Genomic DNA, 6,301 nt, shown 5'->3' with positions numbered 1-6,301 from the left:
TGAGATGATTTTACTAATAATTTCCATCAGTTTTTTGTTTTGTTTTTTGTATTTAGTACAGGGTCTACAGGGTCTCACTACATAGATTGGACTCATAGTGATCCTCCTGTTTTCAGCCTCCCTCCCAAGCACTGGGACTGCAAGTGCACACCACCATGCCCAGTTTCAGTTGCCATCTCAGCATGCCCCAGGGGTGGGGGCTGCATGGCAAGCTGGGAAGCAAACCCCGGCTGCTGCACTCTGCCTAAGCAGGCACTTTACTCTGCTGAGCTATTTGGACAGCTTTCCATCAGCTTTTTAAAAAAATAGCAGTTAATGAGCAGAACTTTCACCTTGACTACCTATATGCTGATATCTGTAATCTAAGCAACTGTATCGAAGATAGCAACATGTCATATAAAAGCCATGCTTGAATACCTCTCATCTTGGTCTTCTACATGTGTACTATTTCTAGCGTCTTATCAATTATTATTATACTCTCTTTGATCTAAATTTTTTAAAAGTAAAAGAAAACAAAGACAAAAAAATTAAATTGAGATTTTTTAATAGCAAGTGGTAGTAATCAATGAAGTCTTGCATAACTAAAGCTGTTCATTGAGCAACAGATTTGATGATAAAAATAGATAATAGAACAAGCATTGTTAATTAGTTATCCTTGTTTGAAAATCTGAAAAGTTCATAAAGGTGGCCAATTTTAATTATAGTTCATCCCTTCCCAAACTTAATGAAATAAAACTTTGCATCTGATTGTTTGAATACTACCAGGACTGGTGTCAATAATTGTGATGATATTCTTCCCAGCATGTATCTCTGCTTCCATGTAGACTCAAACAAGTAAATAAAAGGAGAAAATTATTCCTTTGCGATCTGAATTGGAAAACTTCTGCTTTTAGCTCTAAAGAGTAACTAGCTACAACGAGTAGTAAATAGTTTTATTTTTCCAAATCATTTATTTTGAAGTGATTCTATAAATAGAAGATTAAAAATCACATATGCTAAAATATTTTTAATAAGATGCTGAGGCAAATCATTGTACACTGAGCTCAAGTAGCCTTAAGAACTTAATAGAAGGGAAAGAAAGAAGAAAAGTCTCAATCTTTACCTAGAACTTTTAAAATTTTTTGTAAAGTAATTATTAAAAATCTTTTAAAATAAGTATATTCTGTGCTCATTGAAGAATCAACTGTCCTTTTGGGTGTTAACTAGTGAAATGAATAGGAGTGGAAGATGTGAATATTTTTTCACTATGAATAAATATTGTGTTGGGAACATTACTGTTAGTGACGACAGCTTCCATTTACTAAAAACTTAGCATCAGTACTTACCCTAAAATTGAATAAGCCATAAGTTTACAAAAAATTATGATAGGCACTATTTTACTTAAAATAAGAAATCAGATTTATTTAAGAAAGTTGGAAGACTCTGGGCAACCTGCGGTGCTCTGGTAAGGTCTGACCTTCCTCAGCCACCAGTGTGCGCTCATGGAGATTGTGCTGGCATCACTCCACACTTTTAAGAATTTACAAACACTCTGAGTGGCCTATGGGATGCAGGAGAGCTGTGATCTGTGGGCCCAGCTGGAGCAGGTATGGAGCTTTCTTGGAGCCATTCAAGAACTTTGGCAGACTCTGGCCAGCCTGCAGGACTCTATCTGGGCGATTACAGTGAGCTTCAAAAATGCCAAAATGGAGGAGCAAAAGGCAATCTCAGTCCTCTAGCCCACCCAGAACAAATCCAGGAGACAAGAGCATACAAGAAATACACATCTGAAATTTCTGAAATGATAACAACTGAAATAAACAAACAAGTCCTTGAGGCTATAGAAGAAATAAGAGGAGAAATAATTTCAGGTCCAAAAAGAAAGGACAGCAATTGTGAAAGAATTTCTCAGCACAACTAAGGAAGACAAAGATTTAAAAAAACAGCAGAAAATAGAAAAATGATAGTAAGGGCCAGCCAAATAGCTCAGGGGATTAAAGTACCTGCTTAGGCAGAGGCAAGGGCCTGGATTCCATCCCTGGGTCTGCCGTGGCCCCCCCACCACCAGGGGCACATTGAGAGGGTGATTGAGACTGGGTATGGTGATGAGTGTCTGCAATCCCAGCACTTGGGAGGCCATAAACAGGAAGATCACTATGAGTCTGATCTATGCAGGGAGACCCTGTACACCCTGTCCTAAATACAAAATAAGAAGAAGAGAGAAAGAAAGAAAGAAAGAAAGAAAGAAAGAAAGAAAGAAAGAAAACAAGCAAGAAAGCAAGCTGATGGTGTTCTATCCCTGGTCTACCATTCTATCCCTGGATAGAACCCTGCCCTGGAGCACGCTGAGACAGTGATTGAGACTGGGCAAAATGGTGCACACCTGTAAATCCAGGGCTTGGGAGACTGAAAGATCACTACAAGTCTGATCTGTGTAGTGAGACCCTCTAGACCCTGTACTACATACAGTTTTAAAAAAAGAAAAAATGATAGAAACACTGAATGAGCAATGCAGGAAAGAATTAGAATGCATGAAACAGATTCAAAACAGATATCCAGGATACTAAGAACTCCATTGAAAGTTGGCAAAACCACTTGAATGAAACTGAAAATAGACTTTCAGACCTGGAAGACAGTGTTGCAGCTAATGAATGTGAAATAAAAAAAAATCTTTATAATTAAGAACCAGGAAATGACAATTCAGCAGCTACAAGACAATGAAAAGAAAAATAATATAATAATGTGTCAATGAAGCAGAAGGAGACAGCAAAAATGACATTAAAAAGACTATGTGTAGAAATACTAGCAGAAAATTTTCCAAACATGCGAAAGGAACCTAACGTATAGATAAGTAAGGCACTTAGAACTCCACACAGACACATAATAATCAAGGTCTCAGAAATTTAGCAAAAGAATAGACTATTAAAGGCTGTTAGAGTGAAGAAACAGATGACCTACATTAGGAAGCCGATTAAATTCATAGCAGATTTCTCCACAGAAACCATCAAATTAAGAAGAGTTTGGAGTATTTCAGGTCCTAAAAGAAAATAACTTCCAACCCAATTGATGAATCCTGCAAAATTATATATCAAATTCAATGGCAAAACAAGATCCTTCCATGAAAAAGCACAATTAAAGAAACTCATGATCACCAAACCAACCCTACAAAGAGTACTGATGAACACCATCATTTTTGGTGGCTAAGGGATAAAGCACCATCATTTTTGTCTCATTCTAAAATGAGACAGAAGTGATAATATCTTAAAGAACAACAGAAAAGAATCACCAACCAGATCAGGTAATTAAAAAGAGGGAAAAATTACAGAACTTGTAACAGAAAATAACATGACAAAGATAAGCCAATATGTATCAGTTATAACCATCACTGTAAATGGCCTCAATTCATAAATCAAAAGAAACAGACTAGCAAAGTGGATTAAGAAATAAAATCCAATAATATGCTGCATAAAAGAAACACATTTAACTCAAAAGGAAATTCACAGACTAAAAGTCAAAGGATAGAAAACAATCCTCCATCCACAGGAAATTAGAAAAGAGCAAGGGCAGCTATCCTGGTTGCTGACAATATCAAATTAAAACCAAAAACCATCCAAAGAAATAAATTAAGTCATTACCTACTTGTTAAGGGAAAACTGCAAGAGGAAGCTATAACAATAATAAATATATATGCATCCAATGTAAAAGCAACTCCTACGTAAGACAAATTTTAACAGATATGAAAAATCAAATGGGCAATAATACAATAGTAACAGGAGACTTTAACATGCCACTATCACAGAGATAGATCAACTGGGCAAAAAATCAGAAAAGAAATAATAGAACTAAACCAAACTTGTGAAGAAGTTGACATGTAGAACTTTATAGAGTGTTTCACCTAGCAACAATAGAATACACATTCTTCTCAGCTGCACGTGATACATTCTCCAAAATAGACCATATACTAGCACACAGAGCACTCTTACATAAATGTGAAGCAACTGAAATTATGCATACTATTTAATCACAGTGCAATAAAATTGGTAATTATGGACAAAAGAAACTACGAAAAGCACCATAAATACATGGAAATTAAAAGACAACCTTTTAAGCAACCAGTGGGTCACAGATGAAATTAAAGAAAAATTCAAAAAACAAAATTTACAATCAAACAAAAATGCAGATACAAATTACTGAAACCTGTAGAATGCAATGAAAGCTATCTTAAGAGAAAAATTTATAGCAGTAAATTCACACATTAGGCAAAGAGAACAAGCCCAAATACCTGATCTTATGCTGCACCTCAAGCTCCTAGAAAAAGAAGAGCAAGTTAAACCCAAAGTAGAAAGAAAGTAGGAAAGTATAAAGATCAGAGCAGAAATTAATGCATTGAATATGAAGAATACAATACAATGAATGAATGAATGAATGAATGAATGAATGAATCAAAGAGTTTGTTCTTTGAAAGAATAAATGAAATTAATAAACCCCTAGCCAGAAAATCAAAAACAGGAAAGAAAAAACCAAAATTCCTGCAATAAAAAGTAAAAAGGGCTAAATCACTATAGACCCTAAAGAAATTCAGAAGATCATCAATACCTACTTTGAAATCTTTACTCTCACAAGATGGAAAACACAGAGGAAAAAGGCAGTTTTTTAGATACATATGAAATGTCAAAGCTGAGTGAAGAAGATATACTAACTCTAAATAACCCAATAATGAGAATGAAATTGAAAATGTACTAAAAAAAGCTACCAACAAAGAAAAGTCCAGGTCCAGATGGATTCACAGAAGAATTCTACAGGAAATTTATTTTTTTTTTTATTTTTGTTTTGTATTTTTAGAGAAGAGTCTACTGTGTGTTCAGTGTATCACTACTAAACATTACTGATTGGACTCATAGTGATCCACCTCTATCGGATATCTAGAGAAGAATCAATACCAAGTTTTCTCAAACTCTTCCATGAAATTTAAAAGAAAAAAATACTGCCAAACTCATTCCTGGAGACTAGTATTACTCTGATTCCAAAACCAGAGAAAGATCCAACTAAAAAAAGAGAACTACAGGCCAATCTGTCTAATGAATATAAATGCAAAAATCCTTAGTAAAATACTAGCAAACAGAATGTAGCAAATCATCAAGAAAATTATGCATCATGATCAAGAGGGATTCATTCCAGGAATGCAGGTATGGTTCATCATATGAAAATCTGCAAATGTAATATCAGTAGAACCAAAAACTAAAACCACATGATCATCTCACTAGATGCAGCAAAAGCTTTTGACAAAGTCCAGCACTCATTCATAATAAAAACTCTACAGAGAATTGAAATAGATGGTCTATATCTCAATCTAATGAAAGCCATCTATGGAATACCAACAGTCAGTATCATTCTAAATGGCCAAAATCGGAAGGCCTTCACTTGAAAACCAGGAACACGACAAGGATCTCCATTTTCTCCACTCCTATTCAATAATATAGTTCTGGAAACATTTAGCCAGAGCAATTAGGCAAGAGAGAGAAATAAAAGGAATAAAGATTAGAAAAGATGAAGTGAAATTATCATTATTTGAAGATGACATGATCGTCTACATAGAGCATCCCAAAGCCCGCACCAAGAGTCTTATAGATTTAATCACCAAATCAGCAGTGTAGCAGAATACAAAGTCTACACCCAAAAATCAGTAGCATTTTGTACACAAAGAATGAACACACCAAGAGGGAAATTAGGGAAATCATGTCTTTCACAATAACATTCAAAAAAATGAAATAGTTAAGAATCAATCTCACAAAAGATGTAAAAGACATATACAGTGAAAATTATGTTACTCTGAAAGAAGAAATTGAAGAGGATTTGAGAAAATGGAAAAATATTTCATGCTCCTGGATAGAAAGAACCAACACTGTGAAAATTGCCATACTCCCAAAATTACTATATAGATTCAATGTAATCCTGATTAAAATACCATTAGAATATCTCACGGAATGGAGCTATAGAACATTTTTGTCAAATTCATTTGGAACCAGAAGAGATGCAAATATTAAAAGCAATCCAGGGAAACAAAGGAAAGCAAAAGGTATTGCAATTCCTGACCTGAAATTATACTATAAAGCTATTGTGATGAAATCAGCATGGTACTGGCATAAAGACAGACCTGTTCCACTGATTAGAAGATGCAGACACAGGTTTATTCAGTTTCCTGCTACCCTGCGCTGGCGGGACCAGTCCCAGCCCAGGCGCAGCGTGGGCCGGACCCACTCCCAGCCCCTCGGGCCGCCCCCCACCACTCCTCAGTGCCAACCCCCACCCCGCTCGCCGAGTA

This window comes from Octodon degus, unplaced genomic scaffold (genome assembly GCF_000260255.1).
Source record: "Octodon degus isolate 3935 unplaced genomic scaffold, OctDeg1.0 scaffold00241, whole genome shotgun sequence".
NCBI classification, from domain to species: Eukaryota; Metazoa; Chordata; class Mammalia; order Rodentia; family Octodontidae; genus Octodon; species Octodon degus.
This window is presented reverse-complemented; position numbering follows the sequence as displayed.